The sequence below is a fragment of the Bubalus kerabau genome, chromosome 1, assembly GCF_029407905.1.
Source record: "Bubalus kerabau isolate K-KA32 ecotype Philippines breed swamp buffalo chromosome 1, PCC_UOA_SB_1v2, whole genome shotgun sequence".
NCBI lineage: Eukaryota > Metazoa > Chordata > Mammalia > Artiodactyla > Bovidae > Bubalus > Bubalus kerabau.
In genome coordinates this window covers 110,189,400-110,201,878 of record NC_073624.1, presented here as the reverse complement: position 1 = coordinate 110,201,878, position 12,479 = coordinate 110,189,400, and positions in this window count along the sequence as shown.

Below are 12,479 nucleotides of genomic sequence, written 5' to 3'. Positions count from 1 at the left end.
TTCTTGGATTGATCCTTTGATCATTATGTAGTGACCATCTTTGTCTCTTTTCACAGTCTTTGTTTTAAAGTCTATTTTATCTGATATGAGTATTGCTACTCCTGCTTTCTTTTGGTCCCTATTCGCATGGAAAATCTTTTTCCAGCCCTTCACTTTCAGTCTGTATGTGTCCCCTGTTTTGAGGTGGGTCTCTTGTAGACAACATATGCAGGGGTCTTGTTTTTGTATCCATTCAGCCAGTCTTTGTCTTTTGGTTGGGGCATTCAACCCATTTACGTTTAAGGTAATTACTGATAAGTATGACCCCGTTGCCATTTACTTTATTGTTTTGGGTTCGAATTTATACACCATTTTTGTGTTTCCTGTCTAGAGAATATCCTTTAGTATTTGTTGGAGAGCTGGTTTGGTGGTGCAGAATTCTCTCAGCTTTTGCTTGTCTGAAAAGCTTTTGATTTCTCCTTCATACTTGAATGAGATCCTTGCTGGGTACAATAATCTGGGCTGTAGATTATTTTCTTTCATCATTTTAAGTATGTCTTGCCATTCCCTCCTGGCTTGAAGAGTTTCTATTGAAAGATCAGCTGTTATCCTTATGGGAATTCCCTTGTGTGTTATTTGTTGTTTTTCCCTTGCTGCTTTTAATATTTGTTCTTTGTGTTTGATCTTTGTTAATTTGATTACTATGTGTCTTGGGGTGTTTCGCCTTGGGTTTATCTTATTTGGGACTCTCTGGGTTTCTTGGACTTGGGTGATTATTTCCTTCCCCATTTTAGGGAAGTTTTCAACTATTATCTCCTCAAGTATTTTCTCATGGTCTTTCTTTTTGTCTTCTTCTTCTGGGACCCCTATGATTCGAATGTTGTAGCGTTTAATATTGTCCTGGAGGTCTCTGAGATTGTCCTCATTTCTTTTAATTCGTTTTTCTTTTATCCTCTCTGATTCATTTATTTCTACCATTCTATCTTCTAATTCACTAATCCTATCTTCTGCCTCTGTTATTCTACTATTTGTTGCCTCCAGAGTGTTTTTAATTTCACTTATTGCATTATTCATTATATATTGACTCTTTTTTATTTCTTCTAAGTCCTTGTTAAACCTTTCTTGCATCTTCTCAATCCTTGCCTCCAGGCTATTTATCTGTGATTCCATTTTAATTTCAAGATTTTGGATCAATTTCACTATCATTATTCGGAATTCTTTATCAGGTAGATTCCCTATCTCTTCCTCTTTGGTTTGGTTTGGTGGGCATTTATCCTGTTCCTTTATCTGCTGGCTATTCCTCTGTCTCTTCATCTTGTTTAAATTGCTGAGTTTGGGGTGTCCTTTCTGTATTCTGGCAGTTTGTGGAGTTCTCTTTATTGTGGCGTTTCCTCGCTGTGTGTGGGTTTGTACAGGTGGCTTGTCAAGGTTTCCTGGTTAGGGAAGCTTGTGTCGATGTTCTGGTGGATGGAGCTGTATTTCTTCTCTCTGGAGTGTAATGAAATGTCCAGTAATGAGTTATGAGATGTCTATGGTTTTGGGGTGACTTTGGGCAGCCTGTATCTTGAAGCTCAGGGCTGTGTTCCTTTGTTGCTGGAGAATTTGCTTGTTATGTCTTTCCCTGGAACTTGTTGGCCCTTGTGTGGTGCTTGGTTTCAGTGTCGGTATGGAGGCGTTTGATGAGCTCCTGTCAATTAATGTTCCTTGGAGTCAGGAGTTCCCTGGAGTCAGGGATTGGACTTAAGCCTCCTACTTCCAGTTATCGGTCTTAATTTTACAGTAGTTTCAAAACTTCTCCTTCTATACAGCACCACTGATAAAACATCTACGTTAAAGATGAAAAGTTTCTCTACTGTGAGGGTCACTCAGAGAGGTTCACAGCGTTACATGGAGAAGAGAAGAGGAAGGAGGGAGTTAGAGGTGACCCAAATGAGATGAGGTGGAATCAATAGTGGAGAGAATGGGCTAGCCAGTAGTCACTTCCTTATGTGCACTCCACAACTGGACCACTCAGAGATGTTCACGGAGTTATACAGGGAAGAGAAGAAGGAGGAAGGAGACAGAGGTGGCCAGAAGGATAAAAGGGGGAAATGAAAAGGCGGGAGACAGATCCAGCCAGTAATCAGTTCCTTAAGTGTTCTCCACCGTCTGGAACACACAGAAATTCACAGAGTTGGGTAGAGTAGAGAGGGGTTAGGGAGGAGATACAGGTGACCTGGTGGAGAAAATGGAGAGTCCAAAGGGAGAGAGAGCAGTCAAGCCAGTAATCTCGTACACTAGTGAAAAATGGGTCCTGAAGATTGGGTTCTTAAAGGTACAAAATTGGTAACAAATACATAAAAACAAAAATTAGAAATTAGAGTAGAGTTTGGAATTTCAAAAATGCGATGTTAATGAAAAGGAGAAGGAAAAGAAAGAGAGAAAAAAGGAACAAAGCAAAACAAACAAGGTCGTGAAAGTAATAAAGAAACTACAGGTACAAAATTGATAACTAATACCAAACAGCAAAAATTAAAAATCCAGAGTAGAGTTTGGAATTTCAAAAATACAACGTTAAAAAAAAAAAAAAAAAAAAAAAAAAAAAAGAAGAAGAAGAAAAATAAAGAGAGAAAACAAACAAACCAACAAAAACAATGTCGCAAAAATTATAAAGAAAATACAGGTACAAAATTGATATCAAATACCAAAAAGCATAAATTAAAAATCTTGAGTAGAGTTTGGAATTGCAGATATACGATGTTATATAAAAGAAGAAGAGAAAGAAACAGAGGAAAAAAAAAAAAAAAGTCACAGCAATTATGAAAAAAACTATAGGTACAAAATTGATAACATATATCAAAAGGCTAAAATTAAAAATCTAGAGTAGAGTTTGGAATTTCAAAAATGCAATGTTAAAGAAAAGAAGAAAAAGAAAAGAAAAAAGAAAAAAAAAAAAAAAAAAAACCACGGTCAAAAAATTATAAAATATATATATGAAGTTTGCTGAAGAAGAAAAAAAAAAAAAAAATAGGGTCTTTTTTTTTTTTTTGCAAAGTAATAGTTATAAAAGTGAAAATTAAAGGACAATAGAGGACTTAAAAAAAATTTTTTTTTAATTAAAAAAAAAAAAGAAAGAAAGAAAGATTGATCGTAAAAATAGTAAAAATATATCTAGGTCTTTCTCTGGTTTTGTTGTGAGTATTGTGGGTTCAGTTCATTTTTGGCAGTTCCTTAGTCCGACTTATATTTCTCAAGATCTATAGGCCCCTTCCTATGTAATCCGTAGTAACCACAGGGTTTTAATCTATGGCCTGTAGCTTCCAAGGCGTTTCCCTCTGTTAGAGCTTCTTCTGTTTGCTGGTCTCTTCAGTGTCTGGTTCCCGCCCTGACGCAAAGGGGACGGTGGAGGACCCTATTTTTTTTTTTTTTTTTTTTTTTAATTTAGGCTCACTTGTTCAGCCGCGCTGTGGGGAGGGAGGGAGGGAAGCTGCAAACAGATAACACTGGTGTGCGCTCGAAGTGCCTCAGCCACACTGGGTCTGCCCCCGCTCACGGCGCGTGTAACCTCCCTGCCCACACTGCTTGGGCTCTAGGTTGTTCCGCCGGGAACAATCAGAGGCCGGCCCTGGACTGAGCTCCCAGGTCCAAGCCGCTCAGGTTCAGGCACTCGGGTAGTCCTCAGAGGCGCAGACTCGGTTGGGCCTGCGTTTTGTGTTCTTCCCAGGTCGAGCAGCTCAGGCGATGAGGTGCTTGGCGGGCGCCAATGCTGCGACTTATCGCCTCCCCGCCACTCGGTTATCTGGGTGTAAAACCGGCGCACCTTCTCAGGCAGATGTTGACCGTCCAGACCCCCAAGAAGTTTTAGTTAGCAAAGAAGCCTGCTTACAGTTTTATAGATAGTGTCTCTCTGGGGCTGCGATTGCCCCCTTCCGGCTCTGGTTGCCTGTCACCGGAGGGGGAGGTCTGCAGCCGGCTATCTCTGTTCAGTCCTTTGTTCTGTGCGCGGGCCTGGCGGTGTCTTAGGTTAGGGCTGGCTTTTCGCGTGGTAGATATCCCACAGTCTGGTTTGCTAGCCCAAATTATTTCGCTCAGATAGCGCTCAGGACATTCGGCCCGATTCTTACTCTAAGGGACACAGCCCGCGCCGCACTTCCCTGCCCAGCCCCCGCTTGCTAATGCCGTGTGCAGGCGTCTGCGCTGCTTCTCCGCTGGGGGAGTTCCCGTAGGGCTCACAGTCCGCGATTTTTAATTGTTTATTTTTTTTTTTTCCCCTCCCTTTTATGTTGCCCTCTGTGCTTCCAAAGCTCGGCACAGATTCGGCAGTGAGAGGGTTTCCTGGTGTTTGGAAACTTCTCTCTTTTTAAGACTCCCTTCCCGGGACGGAACTCCGTCCCTCCCTCTTTTGTCTCTTTTTTTGTCTTTTATATTTTTTCCTACCTCCTTTCGAAGAGTTGGGCTACTTTTCTGGGTGCCTGATGTCCTCTGCCGGCATTCGGAAGTTGTTTTGTGGAATTTACTCGATGTTTAAATGCTCTTTTGATGAATTTGTGGGGGAGAAAGTGTTCTCCCCGTCCTACTCCTCCGCCATCTTGGCTCCTCTCCCCGCTTTTTGATCTTCTTATACTGATGACACTCCCTATATAATGTGCTGTAGAGCATATAAGAAGGTATCTAGCTTAGTCTTAGGTTGATTGAATTGTTATTAATAGTGTGTGCTCACTGCTCAGTTGTGTCTGACTCTCTGCAACCCCATGGACTGTAAGCCGTCCAGGCTCTTATGTCCGTGCCATTTTCTAGGTAAGAATACTGGAGTGGGTTGCCATTTCCTACTCCAGGGAATCTTCCTGACCCAGGGATCAAATTCACGTCTCATGTCTCCTGCATTGGCAGGCAGATTCTTTACCAACTCTGCCACCTGCTAATGGCCATAGGAACCCATCAAATATTTTATTTCACAGACATATATATATTTAGAATTCATCATACAGCTACAGAGCTGTGGTTCAAAGAGCAATTCTGTTATATTAGTTTCTACCTGAATGCCATCAACAAAAGAAATACAATGAATTCTAGGTATATTCATGAAATGTATTTTGTGTTGTTTGGGAACCTCCATTTGGACCAGGGATTAATGAAAAAGGAATAACCACATCTAGTTTTGTGTGTTTATAGGTAGGAGAATAGTTCACATGTCAGGCCTTGTTTATCTTCCTCTGCTCATGTTTCTATTATATCAGGACATGGACTTGGGGCCTGCACCTTTGTATATGATTGCTCAGTGAGGCAAGACAGTGAGCACTGATGAACTCCCAGAAACTATGCCCACTCAGGGATGACAAGCAATAACTTTTCTGAAAGGGACTGTGAACCACATAAATATATCTCACTGAATCCAATTCCATTGTATCTCCAAATCAGTTACCCTAAGCAAGACTCCACGGCAGCCTGCAGCCATTTGTCAAAAGAAGCAGTCTCTAAGCAACTGCAGTGAAAATGTCTTAATTCTCAGATTCCATGAAAACATAGTCTCGTGAGCATATTGGAAAGGACACATGCAATGCAGGGACCCTGAAACCAAAACTTATTTAGCTTCAGGATGAATCTGCCTCTGTCCTCAGCAGAGTCCTCTTCCTCCCTGAGTCCTAAAAGCAGTTGAAAACACAGAACAATGGCCCAGAATCTGAGGCAGCACAGCATTTCTCCTCACCCAGGTCTGGCACAAATGACTTGAAGCTAGAAGCTTGCACAATAGAACTCCTGTAAACTCTCAGAAAACTCAGCTGCTGTCTAAAGCCCTGGTTTACCTAACTGATTGAAGTGAAAGTATTGCTCAATCGTGTCTGACTCTTTGTGAGTCCATGGACTGTACTCCACCAGGCTCCTCTGTCCATGGGATTTCCCAGGAAGTATACTGGAGTGAGTTACCATTCCCTTCTCCAGAGGATCTTCCCATCCCTGGGATCAAACCTGGGTCTCCTGCATTGCAGGCAGATTCTTTACTGTCTGAGCCATCAGGGAAGCCCAATTTATCTAATAACATAGTTAAATAGAAAATATTTCTTTGGCCTCTGTTATTCAAAAGTTACTCATCAAAACTCTGCCCAGCCCATACCATCTTAGGGAAATTGGTACCTGCTCATTTCAAGGTTAAACCAAAGCAGCCTGAGACTTGAGTGCACTCTCCTGAGGCTGGCTTGGCCAATATTAAAACTCCCTTTGCTGGTGGATAAAGCAACAGAGGTTGAGTGATGAGCCAAAGTGGGGGAAAAATTCCTGATCCAAATTCTCGTGCTCAGTGTCATTTTGATCCTCAGATTCCACTGAATTCTGTTTCTTAAGCTCCCTGGTCGTTATCAGATGCTCAGTTGTGTCTGACTCTTTGAGACCCCATGGACAGTAGCCTGTCAGTCTCCTCTGTCCATGGGGATTCTCCAGGCAAGAATCCTGGAGTGGGTTGCCATGCCCTCCTCCAGGGGATCCTCCCAACCCATGGCATGGATCAAACCCAGGTCTCCAGCATTGCAGGCAGATTCTTTAGCATCTGAGCCACCAGGGAAGCCCAAGAATACTGGAGTGGGTAGCCTATCTCTTCTCCAGGGAATCTTCCTGACCCAGGAATTGAACCAGGGTCTCATACATTGCAGACAGATTTTTTTTTTTTTTAACCAGATGAGTTACCAGGGGAAGCCAAGAATACTGGAGAGGGGTGTTTCTCCTCCAGGGTATCTTCCTGACCCATGGATCAAACCCACGTCTCTTACATCTCCTGCCTTGACAGGCAGATTCTTTAGCACTGGCGCCACCTGGGAAGCCCCTTAGCCTAGGTTGCCCCCTGACAGAGAGCTTGACACATGGGTTTGCAGGCAGATAGTTCATTCCTAGGAGATGATTCCAGAGAAGGGTAGTGAAGGGTGGAAACTGAGCCCATGACGAAAGAAAGCCAGTACAACAGTGACTTCTTGAGAAGTTCATGACTGGGAGCAAATGGGTCTTTATCTCATTTGGGAATGTTTTCAGGTCTATGTAATATATACCTTGGAACTGTGCCCAGCGAGAAGAAAGTGTTTATCCACCAGCTCCTGTTCCTGTGTTGTTCAAGGAGTGTTATTAATAACTCCCTTGCAGATCTGGGTTATGCATGCATGAGGGCAGGACATGTGTCAATGCCATGCAAGCGTGAGTGCTGGGAAAGATTTCTTAGGCATCCAAAGCTGTAGTGTTTGAAAAGCCCTGTGGCAGAGTGAGAGAGAGGTCCAGTGAGGTGGACTGCTGTCAGGGACACGGAGTTGGTTACTGCAGCATGGCTGGTGTGAAAGGGAGACCAAAAGAATATGAAGCTGACCACAAGAGGCGTCTGGCTCACTGCAGAAGCTCTGAATCAAAAAGGAGATTAGAGAAACTGGCCCAAGGGGGGAGAACACCGCCTTATTAACATTAAATATTGGGAAATATGGCTTGGGTGCATGGTGACAATGTGCTTCCTTATATTGACCCTCAGACTTAGACGCTCAGAGGTGATACCTGGCCACCACTGAATGTCCCACGGGGAGGGCGGTTGCCCCTACAAAATGCAGCAAGAAGGAGCTGACTCTCAAAAAGAAGAGTGGGAAGTCAGAATTGATTGAGCTGCATATGCTGGACCCTTTGCCCCAAAGTCTCATGCAGAAGAGGGAGGTAGGGGTTGAAAGAGGCAGAGAGTTTCTGTTAGTGGCCCTTTCTTTATGAGTGGAGAAGAAGCATTCCATAGCAGGGTTATTATTCTTGTTTAAGTATACCTGTGGCGGATTCATTTTGATATTTGGCAAAACTAATACAATTATGTAAAGTTTAAAAATAAAATAAAATTAAAAAAAAAAAAAAGAATTTTCTCCACCAAAAGGAGAGCCAGATTCACATAGGATTTAGGAGAAAAAGCTCTGGACTTTGGAGAGCAGTCATCGGTGTGGCTCAGTTTAGCTCAGCTCAGATGTGGTCACTGTCTTTTAGGGCAAAGCCTCAGAGTGAAAAGGGGTGTACACAGCATGGCCTTATCTTCTTGGTGACTTCTAGGAACAAGAAAGATAAGATGGGGGTATTCAGAGTCTCAGGTCCTTCCCATCTCTTTCTCCATCACCAACTTTAAAATTAATTACAGCCATCTGATTGTCTATGAGTGGTCAGGATTTCTGGATTAAGGGGATAAACTCAGAATTATCCTTTAAGAAAGAAAGAAGGAAAATCACATATATTTCTTGGCCTAATAGGCATCAAGAATAATATCATTTCATAAATTTTCTCCTTTAATCCTTATAATTAATAAAAGTGAAAGTGAAGTAGCTCAGTCGTGTCCAACTCTTTGCGACCTTGTGGACTGTAGCCTACCAGGCTTCTCCCTCCATGGGATTCTCCAGGCAAGAATACTGGAGTGGGTTGCCATTTCCTTCTCCAGGGGATCTTCCCCGACCCAGGGATAGAACCCTGATTTCCTGCATTGCAGGCAGACGCTTTAACCTCTGAACTACCAGGGAAGCCCTGTGTATTATCAACTTAATTTTACAAATGAGGAAACTTCTACCAGGAGATATTGGAAAACTTAGTAAGAGCTAAAATATTTCTTAAGTTTTATTATATCTTATATAGGAACACTAAACAGTATTAGTATGACCTTTTCCCTATTAAAAAAATTCCCAATTGGATTCATTATGAAGGAAAATATCTTTTCCTTTCACTCTCCTCTAATTGCAATATCAAATAAGCTTTTTGACAAATCTGGAACTCCATTGCATGGGGTTGTTTCCATTTGCAAGAGTCTGGGCTTAACATGCTATGTAATTATTTTCAGGTTCTCAAAATAAAAATCTCATGCCAGTAAAGTACATAGGGGGAAGTTTCAGTCTTTAGCCAAAGCAAAGAGCCTGAGCACATAAGTAACATCTCCAAAGTTCTTAATATTTCCAGACAGCCAAAATGCTAGTTTATACAGCTCATTTCTAGCTGTCAAGATTTCACATTACCATTAACAAGAGGCAATGAATACAAGATTCTTTTCTGAAAATGCCTTCATGTGTTAAGAATCACTCAAGAATTCATGTCATAGTATGCCCTTATGCTTTTCCCTCCATAGAAAGAAAATAAATTGAATTGTAATGGTAACGAAAGCTATCTCTAGCTACATTATAAGCTTGTCTGCCCTTCTCCAAGAAGTGTTCATGTTGCAAGAAGTTTTCCAATTTACTTTACTGAATTGGTCAAGCAAAAACAAGCATATGTGAGCTTTTTTAAAATCAAAGTTGAAGGAAATTTATCTTTTAAAAGAGAAGGAAAAAATATTGCTATGAACCTATATTCTCAGGAAGAACCCAAGAAGACAAAATAACAGGGCAAAGGCCAAGGAAACAAAACAAAAAGCCTGGGAAAAAGTAAAAAAAAAAAAAAAAAAAGTCAGACCCAGGTCCAAAAGTGTGATGGAAAGGCAAATTTATCCCATTCAAAAAATGAGAAAAACAATAGTTAATCCTCAGTTTCCTTCTTCTGACCTGGAGATAAGGAATCACACAAGAATCAGAAAGACAGTTGATAGAAGACCAAGATTCATCCCACGCTTCCCCTTCTCTCTGCCCTTTCTTGACCTCCCTAAGCAGAATGCACATACCTCCACAGTTGCCAAGAAGCATTTTAAGACCACCAAGGCCCTCGGCACTGGTACATTTGATGATCACACCCCACATGGTAAACAAACACTAAAACCCATCCACATCCTGAAAAGTTGACATGATTTAATAATAGTTACATTTTCAGAGCGTTTACTTGCTAATACCCACAGTCAGAACACTTTATGTCTGTTTCATTGTCACATCCATCCTATGTGTAAGGATTACCCATGTTCCATAAGCAAGGAAAAAAAATGATTAAGTAACTTGCCCAGGGTCACATAACTGGTAAATAACGGAACCAGGATTTAACCCAGGCAGTATTATTCAAAATGTCATAAACTTTCACCAAACTATCATGACATAATGGTATGTTCTATAGGGATTTAAATAAATATTCATGCATTTTAGCTGTCTTTTCATATGTGGGAGCCAGTGTATTATTTTTCCCTAAGCATCATAATGTTTAATGATCCCTTTAAAAAAGGATATGTTCCCTATGTTCTGTTCCAATGGTGACTATTAAGTAAAATAACACTACTTCCCTTATCACATTGTTTTTCTTCCTAACCTGACTCTTTTTCTACAATGTCTGAAGTTAAATAGTTAAAATGCTCTATATAGAGAGGCATTCAGTATGCGTTTAACAGCCAAACTGGAGTGGTAATAGAAGGGAGAAGAACATAAAACTGAGTCATTGGCTAAAAACAATTTGCTGAAGATTAACTCAGGGCTGGGTATTTGGAGAAAGGAAGTACCGTAGGAAAGTGACCAATTAGCTAATAATGAAGTAATAGGGTATGCTATGTCACTTCAGTCATGTCTGACTCTATATGGCCCTATGGACTGTAGCCTACCAGCCTCCTCTGTCCATGAGATTGTCCAGGCAAGAATCCTGGAGTGGGTTATCATTTCCTCTTCCAGGGGATCCTCCTCACCCAGGGATCAAACCTGCGTCTCTTATGTCTCCTGCCTGGTAGGCTACAGTCCATGGAGTCACAAAGAGTCAGACACGTCTGAGCGATTTTACTTCAGTACTTTAGTAAGGTATAATAGCCCTAATATTTTGTTGTAATATGCTTTGAAATTTATATTATTTGTAAAATACAGACATTTAAGTCTAGAATCATATTATATCAATTATAAGTATTTCATTGAGCCCACAGAATGTTATATATTATTTATAACAAGTCATTGTCTTTTCATTTATTTGACACCTGATCTCATGCTTTTAAATTCAAAGGATGTTGTTACTTTGTTAAAGTAACCATAGAGATTCAATAGTCTACTGAAGTCCTGTTTATTCAGCTTTATCTATATGCTTATCATTAGCTAAGAAGTAGAGAAATATACTTCCTACTATTTTGATGAATGAAAATATATATGCATGCCATTCAGTAAAATAACAAAGTTAAAACATACCATCATTGTTTATATGAATGCTATAGAAACTGAGGTCATAGAGAAAAAAGTATTAAATTAGTACAACTGAAATTATTAAGGATGATTTCCCTGGGCAGAGCAACATCAGAGTTTTTAAGCATGTGGATTTTAATCAAAAGACTTTAAATCATATCAATTCCCATCACCTATTTTCTTTGTGACTTTGGATGAAGTTATTTAACATCTCGCACCTCAATTTCTTCATCCATTGAAACAGAAACAATAGTTAGTCATGGAGTTAAAGATTCAAATGAGACAATTATTGTAAAGTGTTCAGAACAGAGTCAAGCTCATCCAAGGCACTGGTTAATGATGCAGAGATAATTGATGATTAATGATTTTGAAGGAGTAGTTGCTGTCGTAGTCCCAGTCTTAGCAGTAGGAGTAATAATAGCAGCAGCACTGGTAGTATTAGGAGCAGGAGTGGTAGTAATAGTCATGGCAGTCGTAACAATAATTAGTTGCGTTGATTTGTATCAGCAAAGAGCAGAAGAGTGAACACTTTAATGGTGGCAATAGAACAGACAGGAATTGAGAAATAATTATGAGTGCTTATTTATTTTTAAATTTTATTCAAATATAGTTGATTTACAATGTTATTAGTTTCAGGTATATAGCAGAGTGATTCAGTTCTACATATATGTGTGTGTGTGTGTGTGTGTGTGTGTGTGTGTGTGTGTGTATACACACATATATGTATGTGTGTGTGTGTTGTTGACTAAAAAAAAAGATGTACAACTTGAGAGTTGTAAGTTAAGTTTTATTTGGGGCAAAATGAGAACTGCAGCCCAGGAGGCAGCATCTCAGATAGCTCTGAGAGACAGCTCCAAAGTGGAAGTGGGGGAAAGACAATAAGGTTTTGGTGAAGGGGGAGTTCAATACCATGAAGCATTCATTTTACAAAAGGCTTTTTGTTAGTCATGAGGATCTGACATCACCATGAAGGGATTTAGTGCTTCTCTAGATATGAGGAGATGCAAGGATTGAGACCATAAAATGTGTTCCTAAAAACATCCAACTACCTAAAGACCTGTGCCACCAGATTCCCTGGAGCACAGAGTGCCTTCCTCCACCCTGAACTACCTCAGGGGTTGTTGAAGGTCAGTAGCTATAGCAACATGGGGTTCAATCTCCGTAGAAAGTGAAAGCGAAGTCGCTCAGTGGTGTCTGACTCTTTGCGACCCCATGGACTGTAACCTACCATGCTCCTCCCTCCATGGGATTCTCCAGGCAAGAGTACTGGAGTGCGTTGCCATTGCTTCTCCAATTTCAATCTCCATAGAGGCAGATGGCAAATGCCTTTGTTGTTCAGTCCTTGGCAGTGTTCTTGGTAAGTGCCAGTTTGTAGTTGACAGTATATATATATATATATATATATATATATATATATATATATATATATATATTCTTTTTAGATTCTTTTCCATTATAGGTTATTATAAGATATTG